The sequence below is a fragment of the Dermochelys coriacea genome, chromosome 14, assembly GCF_009764565.3.
Source record: "Dermochelys coriacea isolate rDerCor1 chromosome 14, rDerCor1.pri.v4, whole genome shotgun sequence".
Taxonomy (NCBI): Eukaryota; Metazoa; Chordata; order Testudines; family Dermochelyidae; genus Dermochelys; species Dermochelys coriacea.
Window position 1 is genome coordinate 13,204,502 of NC_050081.1, and position 22,269 is coordinate 13,226,770.

At 41.9% G+C, this 22,269-nt stretch overlaps 2 long non-coding RNA genes across 2 annotated transcripts in view; one reads left to right on the forward strand and one right to left on the reverse strand.

Moving 5' to 3' along the window:
- Positions 1-22,269, forward strand: part of LOC119843112 — a 62,319-nt gene that overhangs the window by 17,636 nt on the left and 22,414 nt on the right. The window lies entirely within an intron of this gene.
- LOC122456740 lies at positions 877-2,419 on the reverse strand. The gene is made up of 2 exons (XR_006275774.1): positions 1,838-2,419; positions 877-954 (listed from the first exon to the last, which is right to left on the reverse strand). It is a non-coding gene; the product is annotated as an uncharacterized LOC122456740 (long non-coding RNA).

Below are 22,269 nucleotides of genomic sequence, written 5' to 3' on the forward strand. Positions count from 1 at the left end.
TTTTATACAGCTGTTTTTAGGGCCTTAGCACGAAATGGAGTCTGTAGATCCAGGCTCTGAGACTCTCTGCTGCTGGTTTTAAAATGCAGTGTGGACTTACCCACAGGCACTTAAGAACCTAAGGGTAACATTTTCTAAAGTCCTTAAATCACTTCTGAAAATAAGACTTGGGCACTTTTGAAAATGTTACCCAAGCTTAGTCTCAAAGCTGCTCACTGTGACACATATAGGGAGTTGGCAAGAAGAGATTTAAAAAAAAAAAAAGGCAGACCAAAATAGGATATTAAAGATTCAATCGTGACTTTTGGGGTTTGACTCCCACTTTTTGGGTTGGCACTCCTGTCTGGTATTGGATAGGCAATCAGTGCAGATCAAAAAGTACTGGTGTCATCTTTGCCCAGAAAGATATACCTCGAAACAAAAGGAGCTGCTGAATTCTTGTTCTATTTCTTCTCCCTTGTGGGATATGGTCACACTCACTCTATAGTCGGTAATGGAGAGTTCTAAATTTGTTCTACCATTTCTGCAGTTGAAGATTGAATCCTTTTTCTAAGTGAATGGAAGTGCCATTGAGAGCAACACTATCCTCGTATTTAAACTAGATTTACTTTTATAGAGTGGGGCACACAAATCTCAAAATTGCTCTTGCAGCCTGATTTTTTCAAAGTTGCTCAGCACTCTCAGTTCCCATTGACCTGGATGGTCACTGGCCTTTATGCTACTGAAGGAACTCAGTGTTTCTATAAAACTCAGCCTGAACTTTGCCATATAAGTTCCTATGTCATAAGCAAATGTTCCTTGGGGACACGGCAGGTTAAATAGCATCTCTTTTGTTTTTAAAAATCTTTTTCTTTCTTTCTCTTTTTTTTTTTTTTAAAACCATCACCTACTATTAAAACTGAAAGGATTTCAAACATAGCCCCTCATCCATGCCTCAAGTTCTTGTACTTCTCTCTGCTTTAACAAAGGAAATGTATTAGTCAATTTCACTTGTTTTTATGTTTCATTTCTCATGATCTGGCACAATGCTGCAATGTCCGAGTTTAAGCTATGCTGTTTGGTTTAATAAGTTGGCTTCCACTGGAAGTGAAGTGGAAACATTTAATTTAAACATTTAATGATATGTTAAATCATGTATTTAAAAAACCTAAAATGGGGCCTAAATTGACCTCACTGTGTCTCCTTATTAACACTGATATTTTGCAGACAGTCAGAGACCACCCATGTAACTACCACAGATACATGACTAGCTGGAGGCACAGTCGTCATAACCATTTGTAATATGGACCCTACATACTCTACATCCCAATGGGGCCAAATTCTGTGGCAGTAGCTCCTGAATTCCACAGCAATCTTAATTTATTCTATTGCCATAAAATGCCTCTTGTTCCTGTTCCTCTCCCCATCACACATGCACCTAGCTGAATAGTCATTGACCTAAAACCTGCTGATTGATTTTTCTGCCACGATAAAGGAGGATGTGCCATAGCTCCACTCCCTAGGCCTCTGCTCCCATGATATTGACCAGTCAGGCCACCTGAGAACTACCTTCTTCAACCTTGGGTACATCTACACTGTAGGTGGAAACAGTAGACAGATGTGCTAGCTCTGCTCGAGCTAATGTGCTAAATATAGCAGTGTAGGTAGAGGTGTCAGCTCATGCTACACCCAGCTACACTTCTGTTTTTAGCATGCCAGCTTGAGCAGAGCTGGGGAGCATTTTCCCAGCTACAGTGTAGATGTACCCCATATATTCCAGGGTAGTTTGTGGGTGACTTCAGCAGTTTATCTCCCCGTATCTCAGCTGCTGCTCTGTTCTCCAAGCTACTTAGCTTACCAGCTTGCATTTGTCTCCTCTACGCCTTGGTTGCATACTGGACTGTAGCTTTTGCTCCCACGCCCTGCTGCTGGCTCCATGGAATTGTCAAGTCTGCAAGGCTGTGATTTGAAATAAATGGGGCAGGTCATACCTCTCAGAACGCTTGTTTCAGGGTCTCTGCAGATGACACTGTACAGTTTGCGCTCAGCTCATGTTTGAAGCTCCCTGCAATTGTAGGGGCTAGAATTTTTTTTTTTTTTTTTTTTTGAAGTCTGGTTCTGGAGCATGATTCTGCAACTAGGGGGAGAGTTTGTTAGCAAATTTCATGACTTTGGAACACCCAAATTACTGACTATAACTCTTCAGTCTGTGTCTGTCTAGCACAGTGATTCTTAATCCGCAGCCTGCTTGCGGCCCAATCAGCACGCAGCTGCAGCCTATGTGACATCCTCAGACATACAGGTAATATATATATTGTGTGGATGTGGCTCACATAACACATAGAGAGTTGCATATGCAGCCCACAATGGTAAATAGGTTGAGAACCACTGGTCTAGCAGCTTTTCTTCCTTCACAACCGTCTAGGCCTGTCCACGCGTAACCACATTGCGTAATCATGATTTTTGAGTGACTGGTGGGACAGTCTGAGCAGCTATCTTTTAATACTTCAGCCACCGCTGCTCACTCCAAGGACAAAGCATTTTTCCACCCCCAAAGCCACCCCCTACTACCCAGGATTATGGAATTTTCAAAGAACTTCAGGGGTCTTTAATCACAACTCCAAATGACTTTTTAATGGGAGCTACGAAGCTAAAATCCTGCTCCATACCTAGAAGTTTAGAGTTAGTTCTCATATCCACGCTGCAGTTCTCTGTAGAAAGTGTGGCAGGCTAAACATTTGAGTTGAGGGGATGGCAGTTGCTCCTATGTTTAAATACTGCCACCTTTCCAAAAGGGTTTATAATTCACTACAGCAGTGTTTTGTGCATCATGGAGTGCCAGTTATGGCAGAATTTTTGCTGGAGAGATTATAGATACTGCTGTTTCATTTGTTCTCTCAGCTGGATGTGCAAGGGACTGAAAGTTTGCCTGATATATACCATATATGCAAGAAGACTGTCTGGACATGTCAGGCAGTGACCACCTTAGCCCAGAACTCATCTTGGTTTTTTTCAGTTTACATGTCTCTTTAAAATGTTAACTGGTTTAAATTTTTTGTTTGCTTCAATTACTTGAACAGTAACTTGTGTTTCAACAAAAAGCTGAGTTTAAAAAACCCAGCAACCCTTCGGTTTTGCATGAGGGTTGGGTGGGTTTGTATGGTCTAAAAACTTGGAAATATTTGCTACCTGGAATATTGGCATTCTAGGAGGCACCAACCACACTGCTTCCAAGTAACCACACTTGAATGCTGGCCAGCACTGTGATTTCTGCATTCCAAATCACAGTAAAACAAACATCCGCGTACCTGAGGCTTAGGAAGTATTCACAAAAGCAAATGGGCTGGCTCAGGCTTATTTTACTTGCTTTTCTCCAGTTAACATGGGACACAAGACTTGCATTTTTGAGCACTTTTAATAGCAAAAGGCAGCTGGCCTGTGCTTGGGCTGAAAAAGTGAATTCCCCTCGGCAGTGGAACCTGCCAAATTCACCCTGGCTCTTACTCACCCCTCCAATTAACTCCTAGGAGTGTCAGCAGCCTGGAATCAATGCATTAGATTAGCTCATCTCCGTGGTAAGTCCTGATTCCCAGTGCTAGAAGAATTAAGCAAGTGTGGTGATTCACAAATGAAATTAAGGAGACTGGTGGGGGAGGGAAGGAAATGCTTGTTCTGTCATGCTGCCTGGAGTCGGTGTTGATGCTTGATATCAGCAGGCTTGGGGCCCAGCCATATGTAGTCTATTTTCAGCCATGGAATGTCAGAAGCCCAGGACACACTGTCTAGGTCATTAAAACCATGTGACTTTCCTATTGCTAGATAGACACTTGCTAGATGTCCTAAGACACTCAAGTGGTTAATTCTGAACTACAGTATTAAATGGATCATGTCATCGTTATTTTTGGTTCTCTCACTTCTAGTGTGTGGCCTGTATTTTGTCTTTTTGGTCCTGTGCAGTTTATTTTCAGTTTCTTATTCTCTTTTCCTAAAGTCATGAAAAGCACCAGGTGGTCAGCAGCTGGTAAAGTATTTTAGTCTCTGCAAAGCTAAACTAGATTGCTTTGAGGGGAGTGGGGGGGGAATGAGGGGTTCAGTGGCTTAGACATCAGTGAGACAAGCAGCTGAGCTCTCACTGTGGTAGCAGGTAGATCCAAAATAAGAGCTGAAGTGGACTTAGCAAAAGCCCAAGTGCAGTGCAGGTTCCAAACATTCAAGTCTGTTCTGCTGTCTAATTTAATAAGAAGAGCAAACTTAGTTTCTCAGCTGCAGAGGCCACTAACTGTATCTAAACTTAGCTGTCTCCAAGGCTGAATAGTTTCTGTTGGAAACCTAGAGATTTGTGGTGTGTTGGTCTTGGCTGTTTCCAATTGCACTGGGCTGAAACGAAGAGGTCAGGAATTTTTATTTATTTACTGTAATAGCTTGGGCTGATACACTTCCTTGGCAAACACTGCAACTTTCTCTGTACTACACTGCCAGGGACATGTAGGTCTGCCTTTCCTCCCAGCTGTAGGGCAAATACAGCAGCAGGCTGTGACCAGTGCATTGGATTTTGTGAGGGAGAAATAGGGGATGGTCAATGTTTTTGAACACTGCCACTCCCATTGTCCCAACTCAAGCAAGTTACCTCAATGCTGAGTCATTGCCTCCAGGATGTTAGGACCCTTGGCATAGGCCCGAGAAGCTGTGCTGGATGAGATCAGGAAACCCAAGCTAAGGGCAAAAGAGATGGGAATGGAAAAGGAATACCCTGCTATGCCACTGATGCACAGTACTGAAATATCTGCAAGTATCATAACACACAAGTAACCCTATGGTATGGGGTGGGTGGCTTGTCTCATACATGGTGGGGGGGGGGAACCTCCTATGTAAAGAAAGTGCCCCTCTCCAATATTCACCTGACCCTCCAGTCTGGTTCCCATCCATTTTCCACCAGTCCTCCCAATTGCTTCCCTAACCCATCTCCATGGTTGCCAGTCTCTTTTACCCATTGCTTCTAAGATCCCTTCTGCAATTGCACTGTAAGGTTCTTTCACGCCTCACCCCACAATTCCCCACTCTCAGGACAGAAGTTCATCTGAAAATTTCTAAAAAGATTTAAGACATTGGCTGTGGAATGAGAATTTTTTGTACAGACCCAAAGCATCTCCTCTGGTCTATACAAGTTTCTGGGTGCTAAATATGCAGGACTGAGGGGCAGGCTGAAATCTTGCTATAAAATTTTACAGTACAAAAACCTAAACACCATTAGTGTATATTGCTATATATAGACTCTTGTGTGTGTTTACAGAAATATCAGTCTGAAAAGTTGTAAGTGGACACTTGTGCAGTATGGAACCTAATTTTTAAAATTAGGTTCATGTACAATTGTTGTTTTGTGTTTGCAATTTCTGCGGTCGGATTGAACAAATTTAAGTGTGGACAAACCGCAAGACATGTAACTAGCCATTCCTATGCATAATTAACCATTTTACACATTGGGGAATTATGCACAGGAACGTCATGTTTGTGCCCATTATTATAGTAACTGCACAAACAAATCAGGTGTGCAGCTGCACTTGCATTTTTGCACATGTACAATTACATGCACCTGGTTTCAGCACCAAAGCACAACAGAAAAAAAATAATGGCTTAAGTGGGTAGACAAGACAATCTGTACATGCATGGGTAACAAGCAACAAAAGTTGAGTCCTCTCCAAATGTATAACAACACTTCAAGAAGACTTCCTGTATAAGCTTTGGAAAGTCTGTTTCTTTAGCTAGCTTAGAATAATTTTTTGAGTGAAGCACATCCATTCTATCACAATACATGATAGAAAACAGTGGCTGCACATACTATATGCATTAAAGGACACTTAATCAGACTTATCAATGACTCTGTAATTGCCAATTAAGGAGTTTAAATATATTTGAGTGATACTGATATTAACCCTATTAAAACTGCAAACTTATTTATAGCACCAATAGGCACCAACTAAGACGTGGACACCATTATGCTAGGCACTATATAAACACACCATATAATCCTTGCCCCAAAGAGATACAATCAAAATAGGCAAGACCCATAATTTTGCAGAAGAGGAAACAGGCGCAAAGAGCTGAAATTGGTAAAATCTAAGTCCGTGGGTAGTTCCTTTATCTCAACTTCACTTCACTATGAGGTCCTTACAATAGACAGAACAATAGGTCCTTTTGGGTGGCACAACATAATGTTCACTATATGCATTGTCGTCTCCTAAGAATTTGTTTGAAGAACAGTCTGAAAAATGCTGATAAATATCAGATTTATTTGTACTGTAGTAGCATCTAGGACCACATTGGACGATGCATTCAACATAGTAGAAAGACTGTCCCCTTCTTCTAAGAACTTACAAGCTAGGTTAATGAACAGAATTAACAGATGATGATGTTCCCAATAGGAATGGGGAAACTATTTCAGGTAAAACACAAAACGTGCTGCACATCTCACCACAAAATTTTGCTCTAAATGCCAACATAAAACTTTTTTGTAGAGTAGATTTAACTCTGCTTCTTGCATGAGCCACTTCCAGATACTGGATGAAACCAGAGATTGGAAGAGTGGGAAGGAAAAAACAGTAAACAAACAAGCAACCAGCTTGACCAGGAAGTACTAGAAATCTCCTGGGTTAGTTTCACCCCCAGTTCTGCTGATAGCTCATAAGAGCTTCCCAACTTGGACTTTTGTCTGAAACCTTTGAGAATGACCCAGCAAGATCTAGTTAAACTTCTCGCTACCAAAGCAGAGGCAGAAAATGAAGCAAGTCAGCTATTTTTAATCAACGAGTAAGATGAAAACACACATCTTGAAAGGAAATGGTTACTGATAAATAACTCCATGCTTTCATCCAGAATAGAACCAACTACTTAGCACGTAGAGCAAATGAGAGAGATTTAGTATAGCATTGATCTTCAAAGAAACATTAACTGAACCCACAATACCTATTAAGCACATGCACACCCTTCATCCCTAACCTCTTTTCAAATAAAAAATAACTATCAAAATGCATTCTAATTAAGATTTTTTTTTGCATGTGTTATTGAGCATAAGGCATATTCTAAACCAGTCTGTCTAACGCCATATTTCTGAGTGTTGCTGAATTTGAGTCAGAGCCAGACTTCATCCGTTACTCTACTCCAACATTAGTTATCTCTAGTCATGTTAGTGTCTCAGACAGAGAGCAAGTTTTGAGAACTTGACTGAGGAGGAGGTAAAGCAGTGGTGGATAAAACCAGCACCTAAATAGCAATAATTGGCTCACCTATGAGTCCTTTGAAGAGCAGGGTAGGAGGAATCCATTCCACTAGGATCCCTGACTCCAAGAGCTCTCATAGCTACCTGATACCTAGTGGACAAGTGCTGTGGAAAACAATAATTCAACCCTCAAGAGTGGAACTTAAACATACATTCTGGCTCAGTAAACATGCTTTTCTTTGGGATACCCTTAACCTTGATTGACATATCTTATATAAAAGGGGATGTGTGTATGTAAAAAGAGAGAGCTTGCAAAAAAATCAGTGTAACAACGTTTATCATGAGGGTCTCAATAGATTTTCTTAAAGCTCTAGCTCCTGGAATCATGTGACTGCATCAGAATCTCTGCTTTTATTTTTAAGCTAGTTCCTAGCCATCATGGTTAGAGAGAGAAATCTTGAAAACAAGAATGTCCAAGGCTCAAAACGGAAGGCAAATAAAAACCCGGAACTCATTTTAAGTCTCCGTTATCAGGAGGCCTGACTCATGACTTCTGAATGCTCTCAGCTGAGAAATGAAACCTAGTCGCTCTTTTCCTTTCAACCCCGTGACCAAGGCATATTTTCAGGATTATCTTTGTAAGAAAACAAGCTGCTTTTTTTTTTTTTTGAGTGACATTTTCCTTCAAGTCCCAAAAGCCAAGTTCTGCTAAAGACTCTCAGGCAAGCCTCCTCCAGCTCATTGGTCAAAGTTATAATTAGTCTGGCCTGATCTGGCCCTAGCATGGTCTCTAATCAAGGCCTCCTGCAATGGAAGTTTTACCATATCATCAAAGTGGGATATGGTTGGTTTGTTTAGATATTCTTTCTCTAACTCCCTTCCCCCCAAATCAAATGTCCTTTTACAGACAGCATGAGCAGTGCCTCTCAGTGCTTGCTGTTTAGTCAGCTGTGTCTTCTTGGCTCAAATAGCGTGATATACAAATTCCACAAGTCTCTTTTTCTCTTGTCATCATCGCAAGCAACTGTGCTGTATGTCACCAGAAAGAGTAAGTTAAACACATAAGAGTGATAGGACAGTTCAGGAAACACTTGCAGCTTTCAACATTAAGAATAGTGAACTGTTTACCTATAATTTCAGCTATCCAATGGGACTGTAGCAAGTCACAGAATGCAAATATTTGGAAGGATAGCTTAGACAGTGCTCAAAACTTCAGAATGAACACTGGTCAGCAAAATCCAAATCCAAAACAGTTTTCTGTATCATAATGGGTCTCATTTCATATATTTACCCAGCCAATTACTAGTGTAAATGTTTCTCACCAAACATCACCGTGATGCTACTTAAGAACTGACTTTGCACTTCATACTGTTCGCATTTCTTAAGACAAAGCTGTGGCCAGAGCAACCCACTCGTTTCAAGCAGCCCTGAGATTTTTGGAGGTGTTTGCTCAGGCTCTCTATGGTGAGCCAACCCAAAATCCTAGATCTGGCTTTCTCTGAATGGTGGTGAAATGTGGATCTGTGTCTGTTTAATATGGAGCCATTTACTTCAGATGTATGATGAGTGTCCATGGAAAAAGATTTCTCTAGGTATTATTTCCAAACCAAGCATGACTTTTGAGTGAAGAATTTAGTCCAGACAAGTTTTATGAATCCAACTCTTTTGGCTTTTCAGAGAAAATGAATAACTAGAATGAGACAGTTTTATGAAGGAGATAAATAACCTCTAATTGGTACCATAGTAAACCTCAAACAAGTGTCTGCTACTATGGATAACCTGAAAATTGCCTCCATCTGAGACTGCATATTTAGTAGCTGGAATTTTCCAAGGAGCCAAGTGTTATGCATCCAAATCCAACTAAAACTCAATAGGAATTGAGCACCAAACTCCTTTTAGTCTCGTTTGAAAAATCCCAGACAATCTTTACATACAAAAGGGAGATAAGTTTTCCACATTGAACACGGAAATAAAACTACCCTAATTTATTTGTGGGGGAGGATAATTATATAGTGAGTTAGTAACAGATGATGATCCAGCAGAAGAAGTTATCAGGTCTTGCTTCTGGGCTTTGTTCCTGGCTGGTTGGAAAGTGAATTCCAACTTTAAAGAGGGAAGTAGGTTTGAAAAGAACACTAACAAGACTGGGGATGACTTTTTGGTCCTCCCTGCCTGCCTGCCAAGTACGGTACTGGCCACCAATGTTGTTTGGCATAAGCCACATGTTTGAGGTGGAAGGAAAAGAGATTAAACTGGTAAAGGCTTCCCATCCTCTTTAGAAGCCACCATCTGTGTCATGTAAGCAACCTAGCTCTGCCTATGGTCAGACACTGTTTGTTGCTAACATCTCATCTGTGGCTCCAGGGAGGAAAAACCTTCAAGAAGGGCTAGTATCTTCTCAAAACTACTATTTAGTTAATGATCTTGAGGGTTGGATTATATAAAGTTTGTGAAGAAGCAGGTGGACTGCAGCTTGCTGGTTGCCTGAGAGGGGAAGGAAAACGTTTAAAAACGCCCCTCCCAACTTAAACTTATTTTTAGTTTGGCACATCTGTGCTCACCAAGGCTTTTGGCTGCATCAGAGCTCAGGAGTGCAGCAACCAGCACAGAACAGTAATGGTGGTAAAGCACAGGTGCTAGTTTCTCTGAGCAGAAAAACCACAAGTATATTCCACTCCATATGAAGTTCTAATTTGTGGATATGTGATTCTCCATCTCCATATTCCTGCAACCCCATCAGAAGGAAAACAGGAGTCATTTGTTAACTTCTCTCCCCCTGACTGATTTCAACTTTCAATATTATAAATAAAACTGCACACATGCCACCAAATTAGAAACAACATTAGGGAGGGGGGATATGAATAAGGAATAAAATGGCATATAATGTCTACATTTAGGATTATGGTCTCCATCTTTTCCTTACTTTACTTTAAAAACAAACCATATTTCACATTGCATAAAATAACTTGCATTTTCCAGCACCCCTTCAGAGTGCTTTACAAGCACTGACTGATCTTTACAACACCACTGGGAAGTAGGTAGATAGTATGTTCCCCATTTTAAAGACCGACAAACCCTACCCAACCAAACATTACACACACAATTCTCCCCTTGTGGAGAGGATGAGGAACAAGTGCATTAAGTGACATGAATAACATTTGTCACGACTGGAAGGCGCTCAGAATATTGTAGTGATGAGGGTAACATAAGAATCTATGTAGAATAGAATTGGGCATTATAGAATTTTAGAAAAGTGGAACCCATCTGAATTATACATCCTAATTTACATTTCAGCTGATGAGCTGATAGGGCATCAGCAGGACTCATTTTAATAATTTATTTATAGACATTTTCCAAGTCAGACTGGTAGTGATGGGTTGATTAATCTCTTTTTAATGATAATCCCAATTCCCCCTCTAGTCCCAGTGTCTGATTGCTGATCTGAATGCTGGAGAGACACAGCTGCCATGCAGGCTAGCTCCAGCCCATCTGCTGGACATTGCACATGCTGTTTGCCTGACTTGGAGTGGATTGAGAGGAAGAGGCATGAAAATGGATGAGTGAAGAGACCACAGGACAATTAGTCATTTCCCCCTCCCCTTTTGTCTTCCAGCAGACTCTCAAACTGCAGTAGCTTTTCTGAATTGAAAGGAAACTATATATAATGCAGTACCTAGACTCCACACTCCTTGGGGTTGGGATTGTGTCTTTACAGAGAATAAAGTGTTATACATGTTGTGGGCAATGAGTACAAATCTTCAAAAGCCACCTAAACCCATTGATGTCAATTGGAATTTTCCTGTTGATATAAGTAGACTTTGAATTAGGCCCTTTATATTTTGGAATAACAGGTTTTGCTAACAAACCCTCATTCTTGTGGGTGCAGTCTCAGTTATTAGTAGGTATTTTTCATAAACAGGTAGATTTCAGTGGAACCCCCACCCCCTCCTGTACCCAACCCTCTGTTCCAGTCCAGTAAAAAGGAGTGAGTGAGGATGGGGGAGAGCAAGCAACGGGTGTGTGCGTGTGTGGAGTGAGCAGGGGACAGGGCCTCTGAGAAGGGGCAGGGCAGGGCAAGGATATTCCGTTTTGTGCAATTAGGAAGTTGGCAACCCTATTCTGGAGGTTTATCCTGAAACGTTCTTCAGATTTCACTTTTTGCAAACATCTGCTGGCAAACTCAAATCCCTTGACTGTACAGAGGGAAAAAAATAAACCCACAAAAAATGGGCACAAACATGTGAGAGGCAGCATATACCCAAGGTTAGACATGGGACTAGGAATGGGTGATCTGTTCAGCCCCACCTCTGCCATTATGTACTTTTGGGTCAGCTAACCTCTTGCCCATCGTTAATATTGGACTAACACCACTTACCTATGTACTACTGTATACACAAATTAGGTACTATTATGTCACAAGGGCTGTATGAGGATAATTCTTTGAAGGACTTTGCTACAAAGAGGTGGGTTTTACTAGGGTACTTATGGATTCCCAGGAAGGTAGGTTATGTATTTAGCCAGTGGATAGTGTACTAATTCTTCTGTACTAGTACTGAATAAACTTGAGTGTCATGGTTCTGTTCCGTGGGGCATGTCATATAAGTGCAGCATTCTAGTTCACTTTTAAGCCATTTTAACTTGGTTTAAAGCTTCACCAAAGGCTCTTAAACAAAGTAAATAGTCATAGGATAAGAGGGAAGGTTCTCTCATGGCTCAGTAACTGGTTAAAAGGCAGAAAATACAAAGTAGGAGTGAATTGTCAATTTTCACAATGGAGAGAGGTAAATAGTGGGGACCCTCAGTTATCTGTACTGGGACCAGTGCTGTTCAACATCTCCATAAATGGTCTGGAAAAAGGGGTAAACAGTGAGGTGGCAAAGTTTTCAGGTGATACAAAATTCCTTTTGATTCTTGAAAGTATCTGGCACTAGCTACTGTTTGAAGACAGGATACTGGCCTAGATGGACCATTGATGGGACCCATTATGGCTGTTCTTATGTTCTTAAATCAAAACATAAAAATAGCACAACAATTTCAAAGTGAATCCTAAGAGCTGGCAGAAGTAAAAAAAGTCAGTTAAAATGGCCTAATAATGATACCATTACAGGCACAGAGGAACAATAAGCAGCCTTCTATAACTGTAAAATATCAAACAAACAGTGTTCATTGGCAACACATTGATTCTCCTGAAAAGGAAACCACAGATAAATAGATGCACTCACTCAGCATGTATGCACAGAGGGGAGGGTATACCTATGACAGCATTTAAGAAGTATCTGTTCTCTAAAAGCTCAGGGCCATGTGACCTTTAACAGCATTCAGGATTAAATGTCTGTTTGGGATGTTGTTAAACAAGTCAGGCTCCTCAAAAGGACTAGAACACAGAAGTAATGAGAACTATTTTGAAGCGCAATCAGAAAGATAGATATGAATGAGTAACATCATAATGCAAAAATACACTCTAGGATAATGATTTTACTGGGCATCGGGCTTACTGTTCAGGTTTTCTTTGATATGTTTGAATTGAAACAGATGGTGAGTTTCAGCAGTTCAGGTTTTTCACTAGTATTCCAGGGGACACTGATTATGAAGGAAGGTTCTCTCCTCATGATGACTTGTAATCTTTGATGTAATAATGAACTGATAGCTGCCTGACTCAATGTACTACACAGGCTGGCATACAAATGACTTTGAATCTTTGAGGCAAAACTAGATCAACTGGAGTTGTCCTTAAGACCTTGCGTCCTGGCAGTTGAACTCTGCACTCAAATGACTATGTGATAGCTGACTAGGCTTGAATCTCAATCCCAGGTTTGGAAGGTCAGACTTTTCCACTATCCTGTCCATCATCTATAGTCTAAAACTAAGGATGAGAGAGTCTCGCATTGCTAGGCAACTTACAGGAGGTGCATTTAAAAAAAAACTACTCTATAGATTTAGTTGGCTGCAAGCCAGACCACTTAATGTTGCTGCCCTGTACTCTATATATTGTGGTCTTTGTTACATAGAACAGCACCATGTAGTGTAACCAAAGTACAATGAATGAATCAATTTTAAGTTACAAGTCAGCCAGATTTGTTTAGTCAGTAGTAAGTATATCTATGATCATGGAAGGATGTCAGTGTATTTTCACCACATAATAAAATTAGCTCAACAGTCAATAGTGAAAGGCCAGGATATCTCTTCCGATCACTGCTACTGATTGCATATGAAATCTGGACAAGTAGCTTTCTGTTTCTATGACTCAATTTACTCATCTGTAGAAGGAGGCTAATATTCCTAATTCACGAGGTGTTGCAAGGCACATTATTATTTAATATTAATAATAATCTGGGTTATTTCAGAAATGCTGAAGGATCAAGCAAGAATAGGGCCCCATTGTGCTAGGCACCGTACAGAGTAGTAGTTTAGTCTCTTCAGAGCAGAGACTAATCTAAATAGACCAGACAGACACAAGGCGAAGGAAGGAGAAGAACACACTAGCAGAGTGAATGGCAGCAACATGCTGTTTCCATGTTTTGTTTTGTTTTTTGGGAGGGTGTAGCTAGGAGAGGGCAATCTAAATGGAAAGAAAAGTTAAGGAAGAGGAGATAGGGAAGGGAACTGAGGAGGCAGGGGGCAGCTATAGAGTGAAGATGAGGTGAAGACTGTGAGGGAGGGGGAGAGTTGGAGCAAACAGCCAATCAGCACAGGGCAGAGAAGGTCCAGTCAAAACTATAGAAAGTTCTCTGAAGGCCCCTTTGTTGGTTTGTTCTGCAGCTGTTCATGCAGGCTGGAATTTCGCAAGTGTTTCTCTGCACTTATTCCACAAGGTCACATGGTTTGTGGGGGAGGGAGGGCAGGCATCTCTTGGGTCCTACTTTTCCCAGAGTGGAATGAGGGTGGGATCTCCCTTGCACAATTCTGGGTCTGGGAGGAATGCTGTGGGGAAGGGTAGCCCTGGCTGAGCCCAATTCACAATATTCGTAAGACACATTGAGAACCTCCAGAGAAAGGGTCCTTGAAGAGTGAAGTAACTAGCACAGCTCTTCATATACAGTGCAAGAAAATTTTCCAGTTAATTTGACACATTGGATACACCACATGTACTTTGCATAACAGGGGTGGTGGGAAGGAGAAAAAATAAGTGCTTTATTGGTTCAGTGACAGTCAGACTACAAGCTCCATGAGGAAGGAACCATGTCTTGCTCTGGTTTGTACAGCTCCAAGCACGCGAAGAGCACTTTCATACTAAAACTCCTCACAACGGCCATATAATGGAGAATGTTTACAAGCTGCATTATACGTAGTAAACTTGGTCCAGCTCTCTAGTCCAGCCTCCTCTAAAGCTGTAGCCTAGTGGGGGGGGGGAAAGCTGTTTAAACATACTCTCTTAAATAAAGCTTACCATTTCAGGACAATGCTAACGCTAAACTCCAAGAACTGATAAGTCTGGAGAGCTTTTAACCTTTGCTCTAGCAGGCAGACAGCAAAATGGGGAAGCCCCAACAACTCGAACTTCTGATGATGCCAGAGACATGTCTAACTGTGAGTAAACCAAATTCTCATAAGCAGTTCATGCTTTGGGCTCAGCTCCACCAAGGCCTTCATTCAAACACAGTGGAGAAGGAGCACGGTTGCTTATCTTCTAAAGGGGAAGAGGGTGACTTTTGTCCATATGTTAAGGAAAGAAATAGGATGCTGGGATGTGTAAACTGTAGAAAAGGCAAAAGGGAGAAGAGTTAAATATGGCACAGCACAAAAGGTTGATATTGTGGAACTGTACTTGGAACAGGTGTCCACTTTGGGGTGCCTCAGTAGATAGACTGTTGAACTGTAAGAAGGCAATGATAGGTAGGTAGGAAGACTGATGTTCATTGAACAGTGGCTCTCTAATCATGGTCCATAGAGAGACCTCTTAGAAGATGGAAATTATAGCTGTTGAAGGTGGGGAAAATATATAAGGAGAGAAGATATGAATTGCTGGACTGAATATGGGACTGGTAGTGAGGAATGAATGCTGGTTCCAACATGGACTCCCTCTGACTCTGAGGAAGTCTAAACCCTTCTGCCTCCGTTTCTCCCTCTACAAAATGTGGCTAAGAATTACCTGGCTCACAGGAGTGTTGAGAGAATTGTTGGTAAAGTGCCTTGAACATGAAAATGTAATCACATTTACCAAAATAGAGCATAGCTTGCCTACCTTTCTAATATTAAAGACTCATCTTAGGAGGCTGGTTTGGTTATTATGGGTTCAGACAAGCCACAGACTCAGGACTATTGTTTGTTTTCCCAGGTTGGGTATCCTGATGCCCATGACTTGTTAGTTGGAGGCTCTTTGGTCCAAGCTCACTTAGACACCAGCCCAAAATCTAATCTTAAACTCCATGGGACCATATCCAATTTCTATTTTATTCTAGACTACAGAAGACAATATTGCAGACTCCCCAGTATTCTTAGGAATCTTCTAATTAGTGCTGATCACAGAAACTTGGTAGATGTGCAGTTTATTCTTTTAAATGGTCAAAGCAAGCTAACTATTTCAAACAACAAAAGTCAAAACATGAATGGGACTGCATCTTGATGAGAACAGAGCAGCACAGGTGAGTGCCTTTTGTTCTTGACCTCTGTTGATTTTTTTACTGGCTTCTGCTTAGGAAAGTGAACACATTCCTCACAATGTTGGCAAGGTTCTAAGAAGGAAATTCCTCCTAAGCCACAGAGGTTGAGCCAGCTGCAATCCCTCTTTCCTTTGGATCGTCTAGTCTCTCATTTGCCAGCTCCCTTGCTGCTTATTCCATCCCATCACACCCCCAGGTCCCGTGGTGCTGTTTCTGGAATTCCTTCTCTAATGGCCTTTATTCAGGTTCCGCCCTGGGACCACACTGACAAAAGGTACCAATTCAACAAAATATTGCATGCTTAAGTCGAATTGACAGATCTTCAGCACATTAGAAATGTGGAGAGGAACAGTCTCTTCCTCAGACCTCAGCAACTGACTCCATTCTCCAATTCAGCAGTTCTTCTCTACTCAACAAATCACTTAGCTATCTAAAGTTAAGCACATGCTTAAATGAGCCAGACTGCTGAATTGAAGAATGAGGCTCTATCCATGTTTCTAAACAGGTCAGGAATCATGCTGAAGATAAGCTAATCTAACAAAGCAAACTTAATAACTTGCAGTTCTATAGCACCTTCCACCCATGGATATTCATTAATTAAGCCTCTCGCCACCGGTTGGTGGTAGTTGTGCTTCGTTTTCAGACAGGGAGACAGTGCTGCAGAGAGATAAAGAATTTGATTCTTCAGGACTGCTGGACATCTGTAGTTGCAATCGAAATCAATGGTTGCTGCAGGAGCTCAAAAAGAAAAGGAGTACTCGTGGCACCTTAGAGACTAACAAATTTATTTGAGCATAAGCTTTCGTGAGCTACAGCTCACTTCATTGGATGCATTCAGAGCATGCAGGAGCTCAGTGGCTTTGAATTTCAGGTGTAAGCGACATGCAAACAGTTTCAGAGAGGGGAAATCAAATGCTGGAGTGGCCTCCCAGTCCCTTGCTCTAACTGCTAGACAACACTTTCATTGTAATAATATTGGACCTGTCCACAGATATGGAAAGTTAAATGGAGCCCTTATAGAAAAAGGGATTCAAATCAATTCAAATATTTTAAATTTTAAGAGGAGTTTAGGCGGTTCTGCAGTTTTGATGGGAAAAGTCTTTTTAAACATGTAAATTAAGAGATTTGTAATTTTCCCAGTTTAGATTGCTCCTTAAATGAGAAATCACATCAATGCATCATAATCAAACAATGCCAGCTCACAGAACAGCAAAATGCTGCAGTCATGGAAATAAACAGTGCATCTGAAAAAGCAGAAAAGATAGAAAATACACAACTGCAGACAGGGGACTGTGTGAAATACAGACAGAATAACTGAGAAGCCCCTGGTAAAGAGCTGAGGGATGTGTATGGGAGGAAGGGTTGCTTGTGGACAAAGGATTACTTATGTATGTGATAGAACACTATGTGACAGGTCACTGGGGGAGGGAGGAAGCTGAAAAAGCTATAGAATGTGGTAATCCTTTCTGAATAAGAAACTCAGTATCAACACATGTGGATAGCGAAGTTCTGAAACAGATTTTCTCAAAGAGCTATATAAAATGAGATCCAGTTTAGCCACATACTAGGTGGCTTAGGGCTTTTCCACTATAACAGCAGTCACCTCTTTTGCCATTAAAAGATGGCAACATGTAAAGTACTAGGATGTAGGCCCAAATTGGCCATTTTGCCGTGGTGATAATTGGGACAGAATTCTTATTACTGGGTTCTTTCACCACAGTTATCTATCAGCAGATGTCACTTCTCACCAGTAATCTTTAAGCCCTTTGGTGATTTGGCAGTTACTTGACCTTACTTCCAACAGTAGAAGTTTTTGCTATAGTTCAGGACTGCATAAAGACTTCACAATTTAGCCCTAAATTTGCACCAGAAGCAGAGAATGTGGCCAAGGTTGTCAATTAGTAACTAGGATATGTGTACACAGCATACTAAACGTGGGCCCACATGACCTGTGCCTGCACACTTGATATTTCTAAGCCTGCCTTTGAGCATCCACACTGCATGGGAAACCTGGGCCTTATAACCATGCTGGTGCATCCATACTGCACAATGCAGACTTGAGTCAGAACTTCAGCTTCTTTGGACATATACCATCATATCTCAAGAGTCCTGGCACCCTTGGTGGGTTGTGGGAGAACTTGTCCTGAGAGAGTTGACCGGAAGTATGTCTAGCCTGCAAACACGCTGTCAAGCCATTTTGCATCTGCATGCCCCCAGCAGGCACAGTCCAAGATGGATCCTGACCCAATGGAAGAACTTCTCCACTTATGCTCTGTCCTATTTTGGGAAACACGCAGACTATCTGCAAGATGCTGGTGGACATTTCACTGGCAGTTTCTGAACTGCCAAAGGCACCTCTTAGAGGAGGATACTGACATGCCAGCTGCTACGTAACTGATGCTGGTCATGCCTGTTGTCTTTGTCACATTCCCCCTTTGTAGACCGGTGCTTCTGGAGCGGGGCCACAAGCATAGACAGGTGGGACCATGTCATCACATGGACTTGGGATGACCAACGTCTAAAGAAGCAGGCATTCCTGGAGGTTTGTGATCAGCTTGCACCAACCCCCCAGTGAGGGAGACCAGGCCAATTCAGAAGCCGGTCTTTATAGCCATCTGGAAGCTGGTTTCTCCCAGACTGTTATAGGTCTGTGGGTAACCAGTATGGAGTTGACAAATCAGTTGTGGGGGTGGCTGTAACAGAGGCTTGTGAGGCGATCAGGACTGTGATATATCCAGAGGCGATGGGTGTTACAAATGTTCCTGAAATAGTTGCTGGGACCACTGATGTAGCAAGGAGCACATGAATATATAAACTACAGAGGGTACTATTCCATCATTGTGCAGGCCCTGGCTGACCACAGGGCAGATTCATAGACACTAATGTGGGATGTACTGGCAGGGTGCATGGTACGAGGGTTTTCCAGAGATCAGGACTTGACCTTCATGGACAAGCTGAGACATTATTCCCACCGAATGGCATTGTTAGATGAAGTGAGCTGTAGCTCACGAAAGCTTATGCTCTAGTAAATTTGTTAGTCTCTAAGGTGCCACAAGTTCTCCTTTTCTTTTTATTGTTAGAAACAGAGTCACTGTCCCCACTGTTGTTCTAGGGGACCCCCGCCAACCCCTGCTGCCAGGTTTATGAAACCAGATCCTTCTTTCAGAAGACCTGGCAAAACAGCAAGTTCAGCTACATGGTCAGTAGCTGTAGGATGGTGGTGGAACATGCATTTGGCAGACCGAAATCCTGTTGGGACTGCCTTCAAAACTGTTTTGGATGTCAGTGTCATCAATGCAGTCTGCGTTATTGTGGCCTGCTGTGTTCTGCACACTGTCTGCAAGGACAAGGGGGAAGCCCTTTTCACCAGGAGTGGCCTCAAGATACTGCTGGATTTCTGAACTGGTATACACAGCTAGACAGTGCACCTGTCATGACCAGTGCCGAATCCACACACACACACAGAAATCAGGGATGCTTTGTGTCCCCACATAATGGGTTTGCACGGTCCCATGCATGAGGGAGAATAAAATGGTATTTAAGGAGATACTGTGTATGGATGCAGCAGCTGTGGGGTGTTTTTTAAATGTGTTGGTATTATCTATTATTAATTTTGTAAACGCTTTCATGAAATGTCTGGAGATGTGTTGTGCATTTTATAAATACTGGCCATGTGCTACAACTCACAGTTTATGGGTTACTCTGATCTCATTTTGTAAATATTTATAAGGAAATTTGTTGAGCATGGGCACATGATGACATTCAGTACAATTTGTGCCACTTTTAACATTAGACATAATAAACTTTCTATTGTATCCTTGTGTGCAAATTCAACATTTTTATTTTACACATTGTATACGAATATTTACATACCAATGTAAGAACCAGAAAAGCAGACCAGCTGCCGTCAAAACGTACAACATAATCAGCTCACTGCCAAAACAGTGAAAGGTGAATGTTCCCAAACATATCCAGCTATTCCTGGATGTCCCCGTCCCTCTGTTCTCCTTGGTCCTTCTGGTACATTTTGCATGTGTGGGCCACAAATAGACAGGAGTGGATGAACGCACAGGGTACATCTGTCCATTCCATATGCTACTGTTCATTGCATGTGACAAGGTCCAGCTACTTCCCGAATTGTCCAAAGGCTACATAGTCTGCAGGACACGATAATGTAGAGAGGACTCAGACCGCTTTAATTCAAGGTCAAAAGATGATTGATTTAAAAAAAATAATGAGCTTTATTTTATTCACACAAAACACCAGACACTTCAGATGTCCTTTGGAGCAGCAGTGAAAGCCATCACAAATCATGGTAAAAATTCAATTGAAATGATTTCTACAACCTCTTCATTTTTGGTGTGTGTGAGCGGGGGAGAGGAGAATTATGAGTGGCCTAGTCACGAGCTATGGTTTTTCAATCCTGTTAGGCAGGGGAAGCTCTGGAGAATATTGATATTCTGGAGGTCCTAAAGTGGAAGTGTGAGTTTCAGTTCCAGGACAACCATCCATATGCACTAAGGACATATTTAGGGTCTTGTGACGGACCAGCACATCTCAGAATGGTGGGGGAGAGAGGATCTGAGAGTTACAATGAGGTCATGGCTGGCTTATAAAGTGTGCTGAATAGACAGGAGGGATATGTGAAGCTACTAATTATGAAGCCCCAAACCATACTTATAACAATCAGTAAGTAGCTAGTACACATTTCATGATAAATGCTTGTTTAGTTCCCCCCCCCCTTTTCACGGTGTCCATTTTGAATCTATGTGGTGTAAGAGAAACAGGAGAGGGCGGAAGGAGAATGTTCCCCCTGAATGGAAGCACACCAAACCCACAGTTTGTGTTAATAACTTACTAGGACCAGAAACTGGAAATCTCCCATCTACATATTAATACAAACAAACAAATGTACCAGGCTTCAGCTCCGGGGCTTGCTCTGATGCCAGTTCTGCAGCCTGCTACTCCACAGGGCGATCTCCAAACAACTCCTCTGAGTACAGACCCAGGATGTGCTGTAGTCGCTTTGGTGGCATAGCCTCTTCGGTTACTGGCCTCAGCATCAGGTAACTTCTTCTCCTCTGGTGGTGCGTATGACTGCAGGGTTTCAGGGTGCCATCCCCCCTCAGCAGGTTGACATGCACCTCTGCGGGCTCAATCCTTATTACATTTCCCATCACCCAGTCGAATTCCTTGTAAAAGAGGCAGGAAGATGGGGCATTCCCAGAGGTGCTATTAGCATCCTTGACTTTGTGGTAGTCTGTCTTCAGCCACTTGATTCGTTCTCCGTATTCTGCTGTCCGGTTGATACTCAACTCTGCCAGCCACTCGGAGATAGCTTTGTAGACGTTTCTTGTGCTCTTACCGAAGTTAAGTCTTGCTTGCCTCATATCGGAAGTTAACCAGAATCCAGCTGTGTTCGTCTGGCCAGCTAGCAACTCACTTAATGCAAGATGACTTCTGAGTGCTGACCAAGCTGATACACTGGCAGGATGACTGTGTTTCTAGTTGAGCAGTCCATGCGGAAATGAAGGGTTAAACACTAAGTAGTTGCATTTGAACTAGTAGGTTGCTTCCAATTCCTGGGAAGCAAATGGAAAGTTTTGGGATGGAAGGGCTGGGAAGCACAGCTCTAAGGGATTGTGGAATAGTGTTGGAGGACTCTCCAGACCCAAGTCTCACAACTTGGGCTTGAGCTCCATTCACACTGCACTCTGGCCTCCCATCCACATCACAGGAGGATTCGGGCTCTGACCCACCTTCCTAGAAGGGTCCGTGGGCTCAAGTCCAGAGAAGTTCCTAGCCTGAATCAGGCTGATTTCTGTGGGGATGGAAGGAGGGGCTTGAGCTTAAACCTGATTTAGCCTCTGGGCTTAGTGTGGTGTGGAGACATAACCTTACTGACTTTAGTAAGTTGTATAGCCCATCAATTTAGCTTCCAAATGCCATGGGAAAAAAAGTCCAGTAATATCTGTTTCAGTATTTTACTCTGTTTACGCCACAAAGTTGGACAAGGTAGCTTCTCACTTTCCTTAGATGGCCCAGTCACATTAGTTTTAGATTTACACGTTAAAGCCAGAGACACTGTAAGACACCATAGATCTCACTTAGCCACTTATAAGTTTTACCTTCAAAGGCTGGCCTATTTATTTTAGACCATATAAAACTTCAGTGGTGAAGTGTGAGGAAACTTGCCTACAAAAATCAAGATAGATTTGTTTTTCTGTGTAGAACTGAAGTTAAAAAGAAAACATGGAAAGGTGACAATCAAGTTTCTACATCAGGTCAAAAGTTCACCACAGTATCATCAGTTTTCATGTCATAGAGCTTTCTGTTCCTAACTGCAACCAGCCAGAACACTATCCCACTTTGGTCAATACTGTTGAGTTATCCCATAAGACACATAATTAGCAAATAAAAATAATTAAAATGTATTTTAAAAAGATAATCCTTAATTTTTACAACATAGCACAAAAC